The 21387-nt window shown below is 46.8% G+C and overlaps 1 pseudogene; it reads right to left on the reverse strand.

Moving 5' to 3' along the window:
• Positions 1-7076: 7076 nt before the first annotated feature.
• LOC100948821 lies at positions 7077-7575 on the reverse strand (annotated as a pseudogene).
• Positions 7576-21387: the final 13812 nt, after the last annotated feature.

The following is a 21387-nucleotide window of genomic DNA, read 5'->3' on the forward strand; positions in this document are numbered from 1 at the left end:
CCTCAGAGGACGTGGATACACAAAGAACTGACTGAAGGAAGATTCTCTCCAACCCCTAACTGGGTCAAAAATCCACACTGGAGCAATAGAAGCCTTCAGACTTCCCCATCACATTATACCTTTTATATTCTGTCACTTAATAGCAAGGAAGTTTTGATCACAGACCAAGTGTTAAAATCTCTCCCAGACGGAGGAAACCATCAGGGATCCCTTCACACACAAAAGCAGTGTCTTTCCCGTGCTGTCACCGTAGTGTCCCCTCAACTGGGGCTCCGATATAACATTCAGACGTTTTTATTACTTGAACCTCCCAAACCTTTGGGAGGCAAGTGTTATTATTATTTGTTTTAAAGACGAAAAAAGTTTTGTCATTCCGGAGGCATGCCAGTGGCTTCGCAAATTACTTAGCAAGCATGATAGAATCTGAATCCTAAATGTAAGATGACACATTTATATACGAAACCAAGGACAAATGTCTTTTATTCTAAATATACCATCGCACTTTAAAAGTAGCTTGTGGTAACTATTTTTACCCACACTGGCTCTTTTGCATCCCAAACCTATGCGAAATAAGGCCGTGGTGAGAAATGAAAACGGTAAGGAATGAAAACCGAGCCGAGGGTTACTGTGCACGCAGAAACCGAGGGGCTCCATCTTCCAGCTCTGCGCTCATGGGCTTGAAGGGGAAGCTGTGAGCCTTTACTGAAATGCCATGAACACCAGGCAATTTTGCTTATTTCTTGTATTTTGTAACACACGGAGTTCTCAATTTTTCTATCTGAAAGTGTCCAGGGTGGCTGCTAGAAATTCACCTAAGTTCAGACTTGACCACATCTTCTCCGTCACACAGCAGCCTCTCCCTAGATGTCAAACAAAATTCCAACAATACTGAAAAGGGGCGGGGAAGTTATTTTAAAACCTAGGTCGTCCTCCCCCCGCCCCCAGGCAGTTCTAATCCTTGGAACCAAGGCAGGACAGGGTGATTAAAGTGCTGCGTAAAGAGGAGCGAATGCATTTAATTTCCATCTAAGTATAACTGGCCCCGTTAAATGAGATTTGTAGCAACCTAATCCCTTCCTCAGCAAAAGAACGCCCCGAGGAAGATTTTCTGCCTTTCTGGATCGCAGGGACAAAAGGAACGGGCCCTGACTGGGAATCAGGCCGGTGGCTCCGCTAGAAGGCGGTGCGGTGACCCCAGCGTAAAGCCTGGGCCGACGGGCTCCAACCAGCCAGAGGGCGCGGCTGTCTCCGCCCCAGACCGTGTTTGGTCACGCGGCCTCCAAGGTTGGACAAAGGGCGATGCTGCCGCGCAGACTCAGCTCTTCTCGCCCAGCCCCTGGAACACCGCCCTCTAAGGGGACGCGCGGCCCCTGGGGCGCCTGCGGAGTCCCGCCCTGCCGCCATCTTGTTGTTTTCGCCCGTCTTTCCTGGCCGGCCACGTGGCGCGCGGCTGCGGAAACGAAGGCACCGCCCCAACTTCCGGCCAGACCGGTTCCAGCCGGCTGAGGGACACAGGCGCGCGGCTGCCCCCTGGTGGCGGGCTGCGGGGGTGCGGCCGCGCCCTGCTCGTCCGCCCTGCTCCGCCATTTCCTTCCCTGTCCGCCGCACGTCCTCGCTCCGCGGTTCGTCCCGAGCGCAGCAGCGCGCCCTAGAGGCGGGGCGTACCATGCGCCGTTTTGTGCCTAAACGTTTCTGGTTCTGGTTCCAGCCTGTTTGCACACACTAAATTTTCAAATTGAACACCTAGGTATTTTTGGTACAAGACGCTTAGTACTTCGGGTCTTTGGAATCCGATGACTCCACCTGAGTTTTTAGACCTGCATTCTGCCCTAAGCTAAACGCTGCGGGGACAACAGAGGGTAGTGGAGGGAGTCGTGCAGGGGGGTGAAGGGAGAGGCGGGCGCGGTGGGCAGCGGATGCGGGGGGCGCAGCCATGGGGACCGCGCGTTCACCCCGAGACTTCTGCTTCTCGGGGCCCTGGCCCTTGCCCGCTGACCTTTCTCTTTCACATGCCAACTGCAAGCCAGCGTTCCCTTCTTGGATGTTTGTCCCGACGAAGGCACAAGGACTTGCTTTATCTCACTTAACCTTCGCTACAGCCTGTGACGTGGGAGTTGTCCTGTTTACGCGTAAGCTGAAGCTCGGAGAGTAACTTAACTGGCAGAGCCCGCTCCGGAATCTAGGGTATCTGAGTTTCCTTAGATACCTTGAGCGTCTCAGAAGGCCCTCTGACCAGAAGTATCTGCACCTGCAGGCAGCTCGGGAAATGCAAATTTGGGGACTACCCCAGATCTCCTAAGTTGGAAACTTCGAGGGTGGTGGTGGGTGGGATCCTAACGGGCTGTAATTAACAAGCAGTCTGAGATCCTGTGGCGGGTTAAAGACCCCTACAGGGAAACTGTCTTTACTGAGGGATAATTCCGTTTTGCGTAATTCTCTGTTGCAATCCTCCCTCTCCGCCCTTTTACGGGAAAGGAATCTGTAACTTTTCTTTTTTTTTTTTTTTTTGAGACAGCGCCTCAAGCTGTCCCCCTGGGTAGGGTGCCGTGGCTTCACAGCTCACAGCAACCTCCAACTCCTGGGCTCAAGCGAGTCTCCTGCCTCCGCCTCCCAAGTAGCTGGGACAACAGGCGCCCGCCACAACGCCCGGCTATTTTTTGGTTGCAGCCATCATTGTTGTTTGGCGGGTCTGGGCTGGATTTGAACCCTCCACCTTAGGTGTATGTGGCTGGCGCCTTAGCCACTTGAGCCACAAGTGCCGAGCCAGGAATCTGTAACTTTCCATGAGCGTAGAAGGCTAACGTTTGTGTGAAATGGTACAAGATTATATACCATGTGCCATTTGCTTGTGGCGTATCTACATAAAGTATCTCCGGAAGGGATCACGAACGGGTTAACGTTGCTATATCTCCAGGGAGTGGGGCGTAGGTTGCTACAGGCCCCGTTGGGAAGCTTTTATTCTTTTGTAAGTCTTTGCACCACCTTTTGCATCTGAACCATATGTATCTAGTACTTATCCCAATTAAAATTAAACAAGTTAAAAACTAGACTCAGGGGCGGCGCCTGTGGCTCAAAGGAGTAGGGCGCCAGCCGACCAAAAACTGCAAAAACAAAACAACAACAAAAAACTATACTCAGGACAGTGTGAGAACTGAAACCAGAGTTTGAATTCATGTCTCACTGGCTCTAGAGTCCATGCCCACTGTTGACTACACATTAAAAAGTATTTAAACATAAAATGCTTTATAAATTTGAGGAATTATTAATAATAAACATTATTTCTTTGAAATGTAGTTCCTACTTTAACTTTTGAACAACGACTATGTCTAACTGCAGTCTCTACATGGCACCCCGTATGATGCATAAAATAGTTCTTATTTCCATTTCTGACAACAGCTACAGAATAACCATACATAAATGGTTAAATATATATACATAAATGTACAAATATGTATACGTAGTGTTTTATATTTTTATACAAAATCTATCTGAAATATGTGAAGGGCTTCTTGGATTGGGAGAATGGTGTTTATTTATTCTGCCTTTCTAAAGGGAATTGCAAAGGCTATTCAAGGCGACTTAAGGGGTAATACTTAACCTCTCAGTGTTTCAGTTCAGTTAGCTCATCTGTAAAACAGATTTTTAAAAAGTACTTGCCTCATAAGCTTGCTGTGAGGTTGAATGCATCAATGTATGTACCTTATTTGGAACATCGGTTGGCACACAGTCAATGTTAGCTAAATCTTAACTTTACTTTTATTTTTATTTTTTTTTTTTTTGAGACAGAGCCTCAAGCTGTCCCCCTGGGTAGAGTGCCGTGGCATTACAGCTCACAGCAACCTCCAACTCCTGGGCTCAAGCGAGTCTCTTGCCTCCGCCTCCCAAGTAGCTGGGACCACAGGCGCCCGCCACAACGCCCGCCTATTTTTTGGTTGCAGCCGTCATTGTTGTTTGGCGGGTCCGGGCTGGGGATTCGAACCCGCCACCTTAGGTGTACGTGGCTGACGCCTTAGCCGGTTGAGCTATAGGCGCCGAGCCTAAATCTTAACTTTAAACAAAAAGATAACTATTGTGAAAGAACAAAAAATAGTAAAAAGAAATGAAGAAATAAAAATTCGTGCCACATGGAGAACAATGTTAATGTTTGTTTTGTATCTAGAACCTGATTGCTGGAAGGGATTGTGGAGGTGACTATTTTACATTTTTTTTGAGAGGTAGCCTTGCTCTGTTACCCAGGCTAAAGTGCAGTGTCATCAGCCTAGCTCACAGCAACCTCAAATTCCTGGGTCTAAGTCAGGGTCCTCAAACTTTTTAAACAGGGGGCCAGTTCACTGTCTCTCAGACTGTTGGAGGGCCAGACTGCACAAGCAGCAGCGGCAAAAACACCTGGTGGGCTGGAAAAGTGTCCTAGGCAGGCCACAATTTGAGGACACGTGGTCTAAGTAGTCCTCCTGCCTCAGCCTCCCCAGTAGCTGGGACTACAGGCACCTTGCCACAATGCCCAATAATTTTTTAATTTTTAGTGGAGATGGGATCTCTCTTTTGCTCAGGCTGATCTAAGCTCCTGACCTCAAGCAATCCACCTGTCTTGGCCTCCCAAAGGGCTAAAATTACAGGCATGAGCCTCCACACCTGGTTGTGTTTTAAATAAATTCAGAAATTGACTCTGTGTAGTGGTGTGCTAAAAGCTACAGTGTCCAGCTCTTGGGACGGTAGATTGAGAGATTTTTTTTTTTTAAAGCCAAGTGGTGTTCTGGAGTTGGTTGGTCAGTATGATACACAGTTCTTCTCAACTTCACTTTCACTAACGTCATCTTGGTAGCTTGCAGTTGACCGTGGCAGAAGTATTTACACAGAGGAATAGATAAATGCTACAAACCGAGGCTTTTCCTCATGGAGACTAATTGTTAAATATTTACCAACGCACCACCACAGCCTTTTTTTTTTTTTTTTTGAGACAGAGTCTTACTAAGTCACCCTCAGGAGAGTGCTGTGGTGTCATAGCTCACAGCAACCTCAACCTCATGGGCTTAAGCAATTCTCTTGCCTGAGTCTCCCAAGTAGCTGGTACTATAGGTGCCTGCCACAATGACCAGCTATTTTTTGTTGTAGTTGTCGTTGTTTAGCAGGCCCTAGCCGGGTTTGAACCCGCCAACCCTGGTGTTTGTGGCGCCTAACCACTGACCTATAGGCATCTGCTGCAGTACCCAGCTAGTTTTTTGTATGTGGCTGGCACCCTACTCACTGAGCTACAGGTGCCAAAAGTAAATTTTTTTTTTGTCACCCTTGGTAGAGTGCCATGGCATCACAGCTCACAGCAACCTCCAGCTCTTGGGTTTAGGTGATTTTACCTTAGCCTCCAGAGTAGCTGGGTCTACAGGTGCCCACCACAATGCCTGGCTATTTTTTTGTTGCAGTTTGGCTGGGGCCAGGTTTGAACCTGCCACCCTCAGTATATGGGTGGCAGTCTACTCACTGAGATACAGGTGCCAAGCCTAATTTTTTAATTTTAAAAAAATCTTGGCTTGGCACCTATGGCTCAAGTGGCTAAGGCGCCAGCCACATACACCTAAGGTGGTGGGTTCGAATCCCCAGCCCGGGCCCGCCAAACAACAATGATGGCTGCAACCAAAAAATGGCCGAGTGTTGTGACGGGCACCTGTGGTCCCAGCTACTTGGGAGGCGGAGGCAGGAGACTCGCTTGAGCCCAGGAGTTGGAGGTTGCTGTGAGCTGTGATGCCATGGCACTCTACCCAGGGGGATAGCTTGAGGCTCCGTCTCAAAAAATAAATTAAAAAAAAAAATCTTCATGAGAGGCAAGATCTTGCTATGTTGAGGTTGTAATGCCATGACTATTCTCAGGTGTGATCATGGTATACTATAGCCTTGAACTCCAGGTTTCAAGCCAGCTTAGCCTCCTGTCTCAAGCATGTTACCACACCCAGCTTAATTTAAGGATCTTGAGATGAGAAATGGTTTTGGATAACCAGGATTGGCCCTAAGTGTCACTATATATCTTCATGAGAGGGAGACAGAGGAAGGCTTGACTACACACTAAAGAGGCGGTCATGGGACCATGAGGCAGAGATGGGGGTGATGCCTCTGCAAGCCAAGGATTGCCAAGGATTGCCAGCAACACCAGAAGAAAAAGGCGACAGGCTTCAGAAAGAGCGTGGCCCTGCCAACATGTTAATATTAGACTTCTGGCCTCCAGAATAAATTTCTGTTGTTTTAAGCTATGCAGTTTGTAGTAATTTTTTACTGAAGTTCTAGGAAACTAATGCAGGGTGGGACAGGTAGACTTGTTTTGAAGTATTTTAGTAGAACTTTATAAATGATTTGGCAAACGTCACTTGTCCAGATTAGTCATGAAAGGTGGTACTATAAGAATCACAGAGGGTCATCCTTCGACTCAGCCACTGCTGTGCATAAACTGGGACTCCTTCCCCAAGAGGTCTGGAGCTGGGGATGTTGAATCAAAAACCAAAACAAACCCTCATGCGATTCTGATACGTGGACACTTGCAAATCCCTCCATCTACTATTTAGCAGGTGCCGTGATAGATGGTGGAGATGCAAAGAAGGAGACAGAAATAGATACAGTTCCTGTCCTCAAGGACTTTACACTCTAGTAAGGAAAAGATGCAGGAATAAAATAATTTCAGTAAAGCCTGGTAAGTAATAAGGATAATTGTTGAGCTATTTTTTTTTTTTCAGAAAACAAGCCCCAACTTTATTAACATAATAGCAACAGGCAGGGTTTCAAATTCTTAGAGGGAAAGAAACATGAAAGCAGTACAGGCCTAAATGCCCACATTTACCGTTCTGGTAGCTCCCACCACACACTGAAGGCCCCCAAGTACAGTTGCTATCAGAGCTGCTGCAAGAACATGTTTTCCCCTGTGTGTGCTTTACAGCAAAGTCCTCAAAGAGTAGACTGAAATATTATTCCTTTCTAGAAGGTCTTGGTGTAGAGAGAACATATCCATGTGGAGAACAGAGCCTTGCTTCTCAAATTCAAGAAAAAACAACCAAACAACCTATTTTTCCCTTACATAGTCTGCCCGGGCGGTCTGTGGAGTATCCTTTTCCATTCCTAACAAGTCTGGATGAGGGGAAAAGAAGGGGTGTCAAGGTGCCGGGACACTAGCAGGCAATTCTGGCGATGCTCTGGGCTCTGCTCCCTCTCTGCTGGTGGTAGTGGGCGTCTTTCTTGGCAGCTGCAGCAGCTTGATGTGGGGAGGAAGGGGGCACCCACCAATCACCTTTTCTTGAAGCCATACTTTTTGCATTCATAGAAGAGGTCTGCCTTAGAGCTCCCCAAGTTGACAACTTTGGGGCAGCCATCTTTATCCTTCTCCTGGATGGTGCGTTCCTTACAGTAATAAGCATCGGAGACTCCAGGGCCCGCACAGATCACACAGTGCCCCTGGTAAGAGCCATAGTTACACTCATCACATATGCGCACATAGGAGTCACAGATTACACACTTGCCATCACATTTTTCACATAGTCTTCCAATGGCAACACCAGCCTGCTTGCGGCAAAAGATCAAATCTGGATGATGTTTAGCCATAGCTCCACGCCTGCCAGATCACCCTGTTGAGCTATTTTTTCATGGTAAGTAGACCATAGACACTGCCTCTCCGGATGCACAAACCACTCCAGCAAAAAGATTTTTTTTTTTTTTTTTTTTTTGAGACAGAGCCTCAAGCTGAGCCCCTGGGTAGAGTGCCATGGCTTCACTGCTCACAGCAACCTCCAACTTCTGGGCTCAAGCGATTCTCCTGCCTCCGCCTCCCAAGTAGCTGGGACTACAGGCGCCCGCCACAACGCCTGGCCATTTTTTGGGTTGCACCCATCATGTTTTCTTGGTGGGCCCCCGGGCTGGATTCGAACCCACCGCCTTAGGTGTATGTGGCTGGCGCCCTAGCCACTTGAGCCACAGGCGCCGAGCCAGGCAGATGTTAATAAAGCCCCAACTTTATTTATTTCTTTATGTCACCCCCACCTTAGAAATTAGAGCATGTAGACAGAGAAGATGAAGCAGCTCGTTTAATTCACGCAGGTGGTAAATAGAGAAGCAGGATTTGAACCCCGACCTGTTTGCATGTAAGTAGAGCAATGGGCACATAACTCCAGCTGATGGCATTAGGGCAACTTCCAGGAAAAGAGACCCTTCTGCTTTGTTCAGAGGATCGAATGAAGTTTCCAGAGGAAAATTCTGGGAGGGGCCTTCTAGGCAATGAGCTACTGCATGAGAAAGGGCAAAAATATGTCTGCAGGAGAGAGCTGAGTTCAGCTGGGCACTGCCTGTCATTTAATGTGGCTGGAAGATGGGGAGCAGGGAGAAGACCAAGCAGGAAAGAAAAGTAGGTGTTTGTGCCCCAAACCTGGGAAGGGGACATCTCTCAGCCAAGGTGCTCCAGGGTCCCCTTCAGCAGCCTGAACAAAGAAGCTTGGGAACCTTGGAGGCTTGGCAGGAACAGGGCAGGGTGGATGTTCAGTGAGATCTCCCTGTTCCTCCACGTCCATCTGCAGTATTCCTGTGGCTCTTACGCGTTAGGATTGGTGGCCTGCTGGAAGGGAAGTCCTCGCAGCTGTTGGCCTTTTAAATCCAAGGAACTTTGAAAAGCTTCCAGTTAGTTGTCAGCAATCTTCAACTGTTTAAATATAAAAACATTTCTTTTCTTTTTCTAGAGACGGAGTTTCACTTTGTCGCCCTTGGTAGAGTGCTGTGGCATCACAGCTCATAGCAACTTCCAGCTCTTGGGCTTAGGCGATTCTCTTGCCTCAGCCTCCCGAGTAGCTGGGACTACAGGTGCCCGCCACAAAGCCCAGCTATTTTTTTTGTTGCAGTTTGGCCGGGGCCGGGATGGAACCTGCCAGCTGGAGTATATGAGGCCGGTGCCCTACTCACTGAGCCACAGGTGCCACCCTAAAGATAAAAAATTTTAAAAGCTTACATCTTGTAGCAAATCTGGAGAGAAAGGGCCCTGTGGGTCACCCTGTCACCCCCACCCCGGGGGCAGGGAGGCAGATGAAAGTAAGTGGGAAGAGACTGCAGCAAGGACTTCACTAAACCATCAGTGCTGCTCACATTTCCTGGGTCATGTTCCATGCCGGAACTCTGTTTTTAAAAACTGCTTGTTGCGGAAAAACTTTCAAATATGCGAAAGTAGAAAGTAATGTAATAAACCTCCATGTATCCAACTGTAATGATTGCAACTAATGACCGATCTTATTTGCTCACACCCTCTACTCTCCCCATCAGATATTTGTATTTTGTATGCCCATAATACATTTTTTGGGAAAAACTTCAAGCTTATTGAAAATTCCGAGGATAGCATAATAAATATCCGTATCAGCGAGACTCACCGACTGTTTACATTTTGCCACATTTGCTCATTTTTCCTCTTTCTCACTTTTTTTTTAGAGAGACAGAGTTGTGCTTTATCGCCCTCGGTAGAGTGCTATGGAGTCACAGCTTACAGCAACCTCCAACTCCTGGGCCTAGGCGACCCTCCTGCCTCAGCCTCCTAAGCAGCTGGGACCACAGGTGCCCGCCACAATGCCCAGCTACTTTTTTGTTGCAGTTTGGCTGGGGCTGGGCTGGAACCCTCCACCCTCGGTACATGGGGCTGGCGCCCTACCCACTGGACCACAGGTGCTGCCCACCTCTCTCTCACTTTTTATTTGTATTTTTGTTGAGAGTTAGTTTCAGAACAACCATATTTTAAAGTGAGGGGAACTGAAGTTTAGAGAGCTAAATAATTGCTAAAGGTTCTCACCTGTGAGCCCAGATCTGTGGGTATCCGCTACCTCTCCTGACTGTTTTCACTGTCGGAACGGTGGTGATTTGTACCCCCGACAGTGGTTAAGAGAAGTTTCTCTCAAATGTTAAGAACCGTGCTTCAGAGCAGCTGACCTGCTGCCAAGTCAGGCACCTCTCTTCCACGGCATCTAAGCCGAAGGCTGTGTGTGTGATGAGGTATTCCAAGTGGCGGCATTCGGGTGTGTGACTTCTACAGTGTTTGGGGGGCTGTTCAGAGGAGGCGGCCCTCTTCTCTAAGAGTGGGTTTGGTAGTAAGAGCAATTTGCTGAGAAGGAAACTGCTGCTTATAATCATATATCTGCCAGTTTTGGTTCTTTCTGTGCTTGGATTCCCTTGAGATCTTCCCTTATTTCTGTCCTGTTCTCTGTCTCTCCCTCTCTCTCTCTTTTTTTTTTTTTTGCAGTTTTTGGCCGGGGCTGGGTTTGAACCCGCCACCTCCGGCATATGTGGCTGGCGCCCTACTCCTTTGAGCCACAGGCGCCGCCCCTGTTCTCTCTTGTTAGGTTTCTGAGGTGGACTTTAGCGTCCCTTTCTTTAAGTGATCAGTCAGTGTTTTCTAGTACCCAAGCTGTGAGTCTTCATCTAGGGGGCCTTGCTTCTTTCTCCCATCTTTACTTGGTCATCCTGATTCGGCTCACAACAGTTTTATCTTTGAACTCTAGACCTAAATGTTTCTCTGTCTTCCGGACTTATCCACTACGAGATGTCAAAGCCCCTAAAGGCAGCATGTCTGCAGATGAGCTTGTGGCTTTCCTTCTCCTCCACACCGCACCACTGAAGACCCCTCTCTCTCTCTAATTTCCCTTACCCAGTGGGTGCCGCCACCTTCCACCTGCTGTCCTGACTGAGCCAGACACTTGGGAGCCACTCTGGCCCCTCTCTGTCCTGTACCATGGGCTGTCTCCTTGAAGCAAAACTTCAAGTCAGGTCCCTGAGTTCTTTGCTGGACAAGTCTCAGTGACTCTCATCCTTCTTTGTCCTTGTGGACTTCCGTTTTGAGCAAGAATCCTGCTAAGTCACTTTAGTGAATATCTCCCATCTGTGCTATCAGATCATCCTCGGTATCTTGTCACCTGGCCCGCCTTCAGCAATAATCCTATCACAGCCAGAGACTCCTTATCCCTGAGATTTCCTTTCAGTAATTTTTCATCCACTGCCCACCTCCCACCCTGCTCCTTGGTTATAAGTCCCTAACTGTCCTTGTTGGAGTCAGGGTTGAGTTAGGCCTCAGGTCCCATCACAGCAATCCGTATACCATACCCAGGGCCCCAGCTCCCCTTGAATGATGTCTGTCTTACTATCTTTAACAAGTGTCAGAAATAATATTTAAAATTCTCCAATCCTTTCCCTTCATCTCCACTGCCCCACTCTAATCCAAGATACAGCCTTCCTATCGGGACTCCAGTGGTAGTTTTTTCACTGGTCTCTGTGCATCCGCTTAACTTCCCCTTTAGTGGACTCCCCAAAATGACTTGGTCAAATGCAAATCTGATCTCATCCCCAGATCTTTCTCCATATAGGATTTTTTTTTTTTTTGAGACAGACTCTCACTATGTCGCCCTGGGTAGAGGGCCATGGTGTCACAGCTCACACCAACCTCAAACTCTTGGGCTTAAGTGATTCTCTTGCCTCAGCCTCCTAAGTACCTGGGTCTACAGGCGCGCCACCACAACGCCCAGTTATTTTTTGGTTGTAGTTGTCATTGTTGTTCATTTCGAACCTGCCAGTCCCGGTGTATGTGGCTGGTGCCCTAACCACTGAGTATGGGTGCCGAGCCCCCATATAGGATTAGGGACCCTTCAGTGGCCTCCTGCTGCTCTTTGGGTCAAGACTGAAATTCCCAACAAGAGCAAGGCTCTGCAGGCCCCGCAGGAGCAGCCCCACCTGTTCTCCTCCCGGAGCCTGGGCACTTCCTTCCCGCCTCTCATCCACCAACTTCTTCCTTGCCTCTTGGCTTCTTCAGCTTCGTCTTATCTCTCACTTTCCTCTTTCCTGATCAGAGTCGTTCTTGCCTTATGCAGGCGCACTAGGGAGCTGTGTCTTTCTTACTGGTGTGATTTTTTCCTCTATTTCCTTACCTAGACCATAATGTCCATGTGGGCAGGGACTGTGTCTTTCTCCGCTGAGCCTTGCATTCTAACTGCGTACTGTGGTGCCTGGCACGTGGTAGGCACTGAGTGAATATTTGTGGAATGAAAGAATGAGTAAATATGGGGTGACAGAAATTACACTCAGTTCTATGAAGAATGGATCTTAATAACCAATTACTTAGCACCATTATTGCCATCTAGTGGTGACTCATGTTATTATACCATTGGGTTCATTTTCAGTGATTACAGGGTCTGCCCCTGTACTCCCGGCAGAGAAGGGAGTCAGTTTATGGGTAATAGCGATCTGTTGAGTGTTTATCGTGTTTCAGGTGTTGTATTAGGCACTTTACAACACTGCCTACTCGATACATGAGCAAGGGGAGTGTAATCTGCCTTCCCAAGGTTATGAGCTAATGAGGAGACCTGGATCAACACCTAACACAATGTCTCTGTTTTGTTTTGTTTTCTTCCTATACCACAGTCCTTCTGCCATTTATTACATGAAATGTACCCATAAGAAAACTAAAATTGTTGTAGTGGTTGCAAAAGGCTAGAACAAAACTCCACAACGACGTAAAGAGGGAGGAAAACGTGGTTCTCAGATTTTCAGTAAAAGGTCCACGTTCTTGGTGATATTACAGGAGAGGACCAGCCAGTCTACTCAGCTTGAAGGTCCCCCAGGCAACTGGATCCACAGTACTGCTGTGTGGTTCACAGACAGTTTCTCTTGGGGTGTGTTTCCTAGACTTTTTAACTTTGTGCCCTAGAAAGCTCTAGCGTCCAACACCCTACAAAGTTCCAGATCTTCTACAAGTTAAAAAAAATTTTTTTAAAGAGACAGAGTCTCACTTTGTCACCCTCGGTAGAGTGCTGTGACATCACATCTCACAGCAACCCTCAGCTCTTAGGCTTAGGTGATTGTCTTGTCTCAGCCTCCCGAGCAGCTGGGACTACAGGCGCCCACCACAATGCCTGGCTATTTTCTTGTTGCAGTTTGGCCGGGGCCAGGTTTGAACCCACTACCCTTAGTATGTGGGGGTGGCACCCTGCTCACTGGGCCACAGGCGCCACCCTACAAGTTAAAATCTTTAACAGTCTTCATAAAGTGCATTTGAGATCTAAGGTAAAGACTAGTTACATGTATGCCAGCCACCTTGACTGTTCTCATAAAACAATGTAGAATATACATAAAATGCATGAAAAAGGTGTGCTTTGCCTTACAAATTTGTGACAAGTTCGTGAAAGACAAATACTGTCTTTTTTGTGAGGAGGTAAATTTGATATCTTTGTGATAAATTAAAAGGAGTCTGAGGATCAATTTCAACAGGTCAGTTGGGTAGAGGAATAGGGAGCATGATATTTAAAAGACGCTGTGAATTCTGTTATAAAGAAGTGTCTTTTTTTTTTTTTTTTTTTTGCAGTTTCTGGCTGGGGCTGGGTTTGAACCTGCCACTTCTGGCATATAGAGAAGTGGTTGGCCCTAGAGAAGTAGTTTTATTTTTTTTTATTTTTTTTGAGACGGAGCCTCAAGCTATCCCCCTGGGTAGAGTGCCATGGCATCAGGCTCACAGCACCCTCCAACTCCTGGGCTCAAGCGAGTCTCCTGCCTCAGCCTCCCAAGTAGCTGGGACTACAGACGCCCGCCACAACGCCTGGCCATTTTTTGGTTGCAGCCATCATTGTTGTTTGGCGGGCCTGGGCTGGAGATTCGAACCTGCCACCTTAGGTGTATGTGGCTGGCGCCTTAGCCGCTTGAGCCACAGGCGCCGAGCTGAGAAGTGGTTTTAAATTGAAACTTGTATCAGGGCTGGGCATGGTGGCTCACGCCTGTAATCCTAGCACTCTGGGAGGCCATGGCAGGTGGATTGCTTGAGCTCACAAGTTCGAGACTAGCCTGAGCAAAACTGAAACCCCCATCTCTACTAAAAAAAACCAGAAAAACTGAGGCAAGAGGATCGCTTGAGCCCAAGAGTTGGAGGTTGCTGTGAGCTATGGCACCATATCACTCTATCCAGGGCAACAGCTTGAGACTCTGTCTAAATAAGTAAATAAATAAGTAAACAAACAAACTTGCATCAGAATCACCTGTGCTTGTTAAAATATAGATTCCTGGGACCCACTCCAGAGTTTCTGATTCAGTAGGGTTAGGGGCAGCCTGAGAATATGGATTTCTAAGAAGCCCCCCCCCCCATGCGGATGCTGCTGATCACAGACAGCACTTGCAGAGACATGAATTGTGCCCTAATTCACAGCAGCCCATTTCCCGCTTTCTGTCCTTTTCTGCACAGGTTAAGATTTAAGTAGCCTCCTTGTTCCTCATCCCCCCTTCGGAGGAAAACAGGACAGAGAGATTCCTTTCCTGCTTTAGTCTGTGCCTCCTGGCTCATCCAGCCATGGCAGCCGTCAGCACGGAGGCAAAGGTGACTGCATCTGTGTGGTTACAGTTTTGGAAATGCTGGTGGCTGGCCGGCCCAGGCGTGTGTTTTTGTGAACCCTCTTCCCTTCTTGCCAGGGTTGTGTGCCTCTTTCCTCTCCTCCTGGCCTTCTGCTCGGCTCCCTGCAGTCCAGTGTCCACACTTAACACCGGGTTGGAGGCCTGTGTGCTACATACACTTTTACTTGCTCTTGGTGTCTTATGGAATAAAATCTCCTCTCTTCAGCGAGGTACCTGAGGCCCCGGTGAACTTCTCCATCCCCGTCTCTCTGGTTCAGCTGTTTGGTTTTTCACATCCTGAACTTTAATGTCCTCCTGTCATTTCTTTGCCTATTTAATTCCTTTTTGTCTTTCTGTCCCTCCATAAATCTCTGTGTGACTCTGGCACACATAGTTCTATGAATGATTGAAAAAATGTGTGAATGAATAAATAAGGATATAGACTATGAGTTGAAAAAATTGTGGTGAAATGCATATAACCAAATTTTAACCATTTTTAAGTATACAGTGCAGTGGCATTAAATACATTTATAATGTTGTGCAACCATCACCACTATCCACTTTCAGAACTTTCTCATCACCTAAATGGAAACTCTGAATCCGTTAAAGAGCATTTCGCAATGCCCTCTCCTCCTGGTCCCTGGCAACCACCATTCTGCTTTTTGCCTCTATGAATTGACTACTCGTGGTGTGTCTTAGTCTGTTTTCTGTTGCTGATTACAGAACACCTGAACCTAGGTAATTTTTTTTTTTTTTTTGAGGCAGAGTCTCACTTTCTTGCCCAGGTTAGAGTGCCATGTGTCAGCATTCTCAAACTCCTGGGCTTAAGCAATCCTATTGCTTCAGCCTCCTGAGTAGCTGGGACTACAGGTGCCTGCCTCAATGCCAGGCTACTTTTAGAGATGGGGTCTCATTGTTGCTCAGGCTGGTCTCCAACTCCTGAGCTCAAGAAATCCACCTGCCTTGGCCTCCTAGACTGCTGGGATTACAGGCGTGAGCCACTTTGCCCAGCTGAAACTGGGTAATTTATGAAGAAAAATAATTTATTTCTTACAGTCATGGAAGCTCGGGAGTTCAAGGTTGGGGCAGCACATCTAGTAAGAGCCTTCCTGCTGGCGGAGACTCTCTGAAGAGTCCTGAGGTCGTGCAGACACATGGTGAGGGGGCTGGACAGGTTAATGTGCTAGGTCAGGTCTCTCTTCCTCTTCTCAAAAACCCACCAGTTCTCATTCACAAAAACCCATTAATTCATTTGTGAGGACAGAGCCCTCATGGTTTACCCATCTCCTAAAGGCCCCACCTTTCCATACTGAAACATTTGGGATGAAGTTTCAGTAAGAGTTTTGGAGGGGGTATTCAAACCACAGACAGGTAATTCATATGAGTGGATCAGGTCGCATTTACCCTTTTGTGACTAGCTTATTTCATTTAGCATGATCCTTATTCACATTGTAGCAGGTGCCAGAATTTCCTTCCTTTTCAAGGCTGAATAATATTTCATTGTATGTATACACCATGTTATGTTTATTCATTCAGACAGATGATAGATTTTTGTATAAACATTTAATCACAGCATTGTCTGTACTAACAAAAGATCGGAAGCCATCTAAATGTCCCAGTGTATGCTCGGCACCCACTGCTCAGTGGTTAGGGTGCTGGCCACATGCTCCAGGACTGGCAGGTTCAAACCCAGCCAGGGCCTGCTAAACAATAATGTCAACAAAAAAGAACAAAAAATAGCTGGGCATTGTGGTGGGCGTCTGTAGTCCCAGCTACTTGGGAGGCAGAGGCCTCCCAAGAATCACTTAAGAATTGCGTAAGCCCAGGAATATGAGGTTGCTGTGAGCTGTGATGCCACAGCACTCTATCAAGGGTGACATAGTGAGATTCTGTCTCAAAAAAAAAAAAGTCCCAGTGTAGAGGATCAATTAAATAAAGTAGACACCATACAGAAGAACACTGTGTAACAATGATGAAGAAGTGGCCCTCTCCACCTACACCAGTGATTTTTAACCAGTGTGTTGTGACAGGATCTTAGCTGTGCCATGAAAAATTTTAGTTTTTTAATTAAATTATTTTCCAGAGCAAGGCATGGTGGCTTACGCCTGTAATCCTAGCATTTTGGGAGGCTGAGGCAGGTGGATTGTTTGAGCTCAGGAGTTTAAGACCAACCTGAGCAAGAGCAAGACCCTGTCTCTACTAAAGAAAATAGAAAAGCTACCTGGGCCTCATGGTGGGTGCCTGGTCTCAAACCTGTGAGCTCCAGCAATCCAATCAGCCTGAGCCAGAGTGAGCTCTCATCTCTAATAATAGCCAGGTGTTGTGGTGGGCACCTGTAATCCCAGCTGCTTGGGAGGCTGAGGCAAGAGAATCACTTGAGCCCAAGAGTTTGAGGTTGCTGTGAGCTATGACACCATGGCACTCTACCAAGGGTGACAAAGTAAGAGTCTGTTTTCACACACACGTACAAAATAAATAAAAAAGAAAGAAAGAAAAACCCAGCTGGGCGCCGTGGCTCATGCCTGTAATCCCAGCACTCCCAATGGGAGGCTGAGGTGGGTGGATTGCTTGACCTCAGGAATTTGAGAACTTTCTGAGCAAGAGTGAGACCGCAACTCATGGAAAAAAAAAAAACCCAGCTGGGGGCTGTGGTGAATTCCTGCAATCCCAGTGGCTTCTGTAGGCTCAGACAGCAGGATGCCCACAGCCCGAGACTGAGGTCGAGGTGAGCTATGATGGCTCTGCACTGTGCTCAGGGCTAAGGGTGGGACTCTGTCTCAACAACAATAGCAACAAAAAGAGGATCCCTTGAGCTCAAGAGTTTGAGGTTGCAGTGAGCACCATGGCACTCAACCCAGGGCAACAGAGCGATTCTCTATCTCAAAGAAAAAAAATTAGTTTTGAAAGAAGTTCAAAGCACAGTAAATATATTCTTTTATCTTTTTTTTTTAGACAGTCTCACTCTTTTGCCCTTCCTGGAGTGCCACAGTGTGATAGCTCACAGCAACCTCAAACTCTTGGGCTCCAGCGAGTCTCTTGCCTCAGCCTCGCGGGTAGCTGGGACTACAGGTGCCTGCCACAACCCCCAGGTAGTTTCTCTATTTTTAGTAGAGACGGGGTCTTGCTCTCGCTCAGATTGGTCTTGAACTCCTGAGCTCAGGTGATCCTAAGTGTTCCCCAGAAGTTTAACTATAGGTTCAAGTGTGCCGTGAGATAAAAATGGTTGAAAATAGTGACCTACACTGCTATGGAAACAGGCCTAGGTGCAGACATACCTGATTTGCATGGTTGCCGGAAGTTGCCTTTGAGGAGGGGACGGATGGATGTGCTGTTTTCTGTATATTCTTTTTAATATTTCACATTTTGCATCACATACTATGTATTTTCTATTTTTAAAGAATGTTGAAAAGAATGCAAATAACCTGCCCAGAGGGAGAAGTGGTTAATTTCCTCCAGATCTTACACAGAGAGGGATGCTTTGTCGTCCACAAATAAATATTATGTTAAGTCAGCAAGGAAAAATCTAAATTAAACTTGGTTGGTTAATGTTTTTCACTCTCAGTAAAGATTAACCATTGATCTGATTCTTTGACCATCCCAGGGATTTTTTTTTTTTTTTTTTTTGAGACAGAGCCTCAAGCTGTCCCCCTGGGTAGAATGCCGTGGCATTACAGCTCACAGCAACCTCCAACTACTGGGCTCAAGCGAGTCTCCTGCCTCCGCCTCCCAAGTAGCTGGGACTACAAGTGCCCGCCACAACGCCCGGCTATTTTTTGGTTGCAGCCGTCATTGTTGTTTGGCAGGTCCGGGCTGGGGATTCGAACCCGCCACCTTAGGTGTACATGGCTGGCGCCTTAGCCGGTTGAGCTATAGGTGCTGAGCCATCCCAGGGATTTTTAAATAACTGAATCTTATCCACAAAGTAGTGATCAGATTTTTTTCAGTATTCAGAGATTGACCTGGAAATGCCCCATCCTAATGAATTTCAGAACAAAACTTTGACTTTATACACAGGTCCTTTCAGCAGCTGCTCAAGTGCAGGCTTCTGAGTTTTTGTTCCTGCTAAGCTACGTATAGTAGCAAGGAAAATTGCTTAAGGATGATTCTGATAGCCTTGTCTTACTAAATGCTTATGTCTGGATCCAGAGAGGCCAGCGTCTCCCGCAGGAGTGATGGATAGGCCTTTCTAGAGAATGAATGTTTGCTGGTTACTAATGCAACGGTTTGTGTTAATTGCTGTCATTTGTATTATGGTCTCATTGGTGCCTGAGCAGTACATCTCTGCTCGTCCTTTGGCTAGGTTTCACCCCATTCAAAACTGTGAGATTACCAAATCATTCTTCCCCCTCTCTCTTAGACGACTGTGAAATCACTCTGGCTCGTCAACACCATGACAGATGGGTAAGTGAATCATATGCATTTGTGACAAATAATTTTCCTGTTTCAAATATTTCAATTTAATAAAAATATAATATACTCATTATGTTCCTAGTTCCTAAAAAAAACTGCTTGGAAATTCCCCTATATAATCAATGGAGCTGCGAGGACTCTGGATGTCACTAGTAGCGGCTAACAGGTCTGTTGCTCCTTCCCAATTACTCCTCCTTGTTCTTAAAACGAGGCACTGATTGTTTTCGGGACCGGGCCCCTGCTCCAGCTCTCTGCTCTCCATTCCTCACACTCCCATACCTTCATGTCACGGCTCTGGCTTCCGAACGACGCTAAGTTTTCTGAGCACTTTATAATTTCTCTTATTCTTGGCTTTACCTCTTTTCTTCCTCAAATGCTAGAATGCTCTTCCATGCTCCACACCCCCTGCTCAGCGGTTTCTCAGAGCCCAGTGGAGTGACTCCTTCCTGGGTGGCAGGAGGACCTTACAGGTCAGGGCTTGCATGGCTCCTGTGATGGCCATTTTGGTGGCTACCTTCACCCACTGCATTACCATTGCTTGCTTATACTGGCTGGACTACAAACTCTTCTGGGCAGTGGCTCTCATGTCCTCCAGGGGACATCAGCAGTACCTGGGAGCTTGTTGAAACCCGCTCCAGAGTATCTGATTCAGAAGGTGTGGGATGGAGCCTGAGAATTTCATTTTTTTTTTTAGAGACACAGTCTCACTTTATTGCCCTCAGTAGAATGCCATGGCCTCACAGCTCACAGCAACCTCTAACTCCTGGGCTTAGGTAACTCTCTTGCCTCAGCCTCCCGAGTAGCTGGGACTACAGGTGCCCACCATAATGCCCGGCTATTTTTTGTTTGGTTGGGGCTGGGTTCGAACCCACCACCCTCAGTATATAGGGCCGGCACCCTACCCACTGAGCCACAGGCACAGCCCAGAATTTCATTTCTTAACAAATTCCCAGTTGATGCTGATGCTGCTGGTCTGGGGACCAAACTGTGAGAATGCTGCTCCAGGGCAAGAACTGAACTTTCTTTCTAATCATCTTTATGGTCCCAGCATCTAGCCCACCTTGGTACACCGCAGATGGGCTACTGGTTTGTAAGCACTGAATGAACGTGTGCAGTCAAAAGGGTTCTAGTGCACACTGAATACCCCTGGTGTTCAGTGGTGGGATGTGGTGGGATGTGGGAGGGAAGAGTTCCTGACTCTTCTCTGCCCATCTTGGGTTGGAACCTGGCAGGTCTTTAGCCATCCAGTGGCTTCTGATGGCTGCAGTACAAATGGCACCCCATCCCTGAATTGCACCAGGCATACAATTCACCAGACTCGATGGGAGGATTAGTAAATCGGAATCAATTCACAGCCTCTCTTAACAGTTCAACTGAAATTGCATCTAATTGAGGTTCATTCATAAACCTCATTGATGTAAATAACTGCAAATGTGGAGGATCCACCACAAAGGATGATAATTATTCCCAGTGAAAACCCAACCATAGGATCATCACTGTTGCTATGACAACCATGAGAGAAGCTGGTTGCCCACAGTTACCCATGTTACCAGATGTCACTGGTGCTTGAGTGTTAGCTTTGAATGAGACTCCAGATGTTATGGGGAAAGGCGATGGGAACTGTGTAAGTGAGTCTGAATGAGAGCGCGTCCCTGTGCCTTCTCAGCGTCTCTGAAGTCCCTTTTGTTTTTTGAACCCTGATGCAAGAGTCTGTATCATTACAGGACCATTGAGTTGTCATCTTGGAACCAGGGAGTCCTAAAATGACCCATCCTTTAAATAGCCTTTCTCTTTTTAAATTTCTTTGCCAAATTTTTAAACTAAGTAACACACAGATGTGCTTTGAGGCTTAACAAATGCAAAAGGTATATGAGGACATTCTTTTCTCTTACCTTTGCCTCTCTCTCCTTTCTGCCCACTTCCTATCTTGTCCCAAAGCATTTTTTTATGCCTATATAAGTCAATACAAAATATGTTCGTTCCCTCTTCTTTTTACACTGCAAGGTATTCCGATGGATGTGTCAAATTTATTCCTCCAGTCCCAATTGATGGGTATTTAGATAGTTCTAGGACTTTGCTATCACAGGTAAGGCTATGATGACTAGCCTTACATCAAGGGCATTTTGCACACATGAGAGTTATCTACAGAATAGTTTCAAGATGTAGAATTGCTAGGTCAAAGGGTGTAACTTAAAATTGACCTGTATACATCTTGTTTTAATTTGTATTCCCATTATCCCTATATGTGAGACCGTTTCCTCACAGCCTCACAGAGAGTATTTGTCAAACTTTTGAGTTTTTTGCCAGTCTGGTAGGTGAGAAAGGATCATCTCAGTAGGGTTAAAAAATCTGTACTTTTCTTGCTTTGCTTATTTTTCCACTGGGTTGTTGACCTTTTTCTTGGGGAGGTACTCTTACCATATTAGCAAAGTTAGCTATTTGTGATAAGAGGTTCAAATGCTTTTCCCTTCCAACTGTCATTTACCCCTGGCTTTGACAGCACAGCAGGATGGATTAGAGTGCAGGCTCTGTCGCCAGGCTGTCCAGGTTGGTCAGTAGGCTGTGTGACAATGGAAATTTACCTCTCTGTGCTTCAATTTTCTCATCTGTAAAATGGGC

The sequence above is a fragment of the Otolemur garnettii genome, unplaced genomic scaffold (assembly GCF_000181295.1).
Source record: "Otolemur garnettii isolate 467f Iridium unplaced genomic scaffold, OtoGar3 scaffold00029, whole genome shotgun sequence".
Lineage (NCBI taxonomy): Eukaryota > Metazoa > Chordata > Mammalia > Primates > Galagidae > Otolemur > Otolemur garnettii.